This window comes from Octodon degus, unplaced genomic scaffold, assembly GCF_000260255.1.
Source record: "Octodon degus isolate 3935 unplaced genomic scaffold, OctDeg1.0 scaffold00342, whole genome shotgun sequence".
Classification (NCBI taxonomy): Eukaryota; Metazoa; Chordata; class Mammalia; order Rodentia; family Octodontidae; genus Octodon; species Octodon degus.
This window is the reverse complement of record NW_004524918.1, coordinates 1,019,623-1,021,022: the sequence shown is the minus strand read 5'-3', so window position 1 is coordinate 1,021,022 and position 1,400 is coordinate 1,019,623. Positions and strand designations below refer to the sequence as shown.

The 1,400-nt window shown below is 45.6% G+C and overlaps 1 pseudogene; it reads left to right on the top strand.

The window, feature by feature from the left end:
• Nucleotides 1-275: 275 nt before the first annotated feature.
• The window catches only part of LOC101592677, an 8,218-nt pseudogene continuing 7,093 nt past the window's right edge, over nucleotides 276-1,400 (top strand).

The following is a 1,400-nucleotide window of genomic DNA, read 5'->3' as shown; positions in this document are numbered from 1 at the left end:
ACAAATTGTAAGAGCGCATACATGTATATAAATGCACATATATATGCATAGACAAAAGCAGGACAAATTAACCTCTGGATAGGGTTTATCTTGGGGGAAGGAAAAAGCAACAACTAAAAAGGAGCATGAGAGGTGAATGCAGATTACATGATTATGTTCATTCTATGAAAATTCATTGAATCCAACGTTTTCCTTATTATCCCTTGTTACAAACGCTTCACTTTTTCCTTGTTACCCTTCAATTAGAAGTCTTTAATGTTGTCACTCCCTCCCAGCTCAGAATCTACTGCTGCCCCCCTATGCTCTCAAAAGGACAGCCTCGCTGGGTTCCAACACCTACACCAAGCAGAACTGGGAGGATACGGACTTCATGATTCTATGCCAGACATGTCTTGGAGAAAACCTATCTATCCGAATGACCAAACAGAAGGATGGGAAAGAATGCAAAATCTGTGCCAGGTCATTCAGGGCATTTTGCTGGTGTCCTGGGGTCTGCATGCTTCAAGAAGACTGAATCTGCCAAACCTGCAGCAAACTGAAGAATGTCTGCCAAACCAACTTCTTAGACCTAGAACCTGCCCATCCAGGTTCGAGGTGCAGGACTGATTTTAAAGACAACATGCCAAAATCAGATGTCAACAAAAAGTACTACACACAGAATGTGGAGAGAGAAATTTCTAACTCTGATGGAACATGGCCAGGTTGGCATGCTAAGGAAAGCCACATCCACCAGTGACATGCTTAAGCTGGCCCGGACCATACCCTACTACAAAAGGAATTGGTCCCACATTTGTTCCTTCTGGGTTTAAGAAAGGAGAATATAAGAGAGGAGAGGAGTGTCCATACAGACATGAGAAGCCCACAGACCAGATGATTCCCCTTGCTGATCAGAATATTAAAGACTGATATTATGGAATCAATGACCCTGTGACAGATAAGCTTCTAAAGCAGGCTTCCACGATGCCTTGTCTAGACCTGCCTGAGGATCAGATTATCACTTCACTGTATATTGATGGTCTGGGTGATACTATGACTGACCTCAGAAATCATTTCTACCAGTTTGGAGAGATCCGGACCATCACTGTTGTACAGAGGCAACAGTGTGCTTTCATCCAGCTTGCCACAAGGCAGGCTGCGGAAGTGGCTGCCAAGAAGTCCTTTAATAAGTTGATTATCAATGGTCACAGACTCAGCGTCAAATGGGGAAGATCCCAGGCAGCTAGAGGAAAAGAAAAAGAATGGAACCACAGACTCTGGGATCGAGCTAGAGCCTGTTCCAGGACTACCAGGAGCTCTTTCTCCTCCTCCTCCCCCTCCTGCAGCTGCAGAACAAGACGCTTCTGCCAGCCACTTCAACCTGCCCCCACGTGGTTCCCCCAGCAGTAGTGAGCATCACCCCG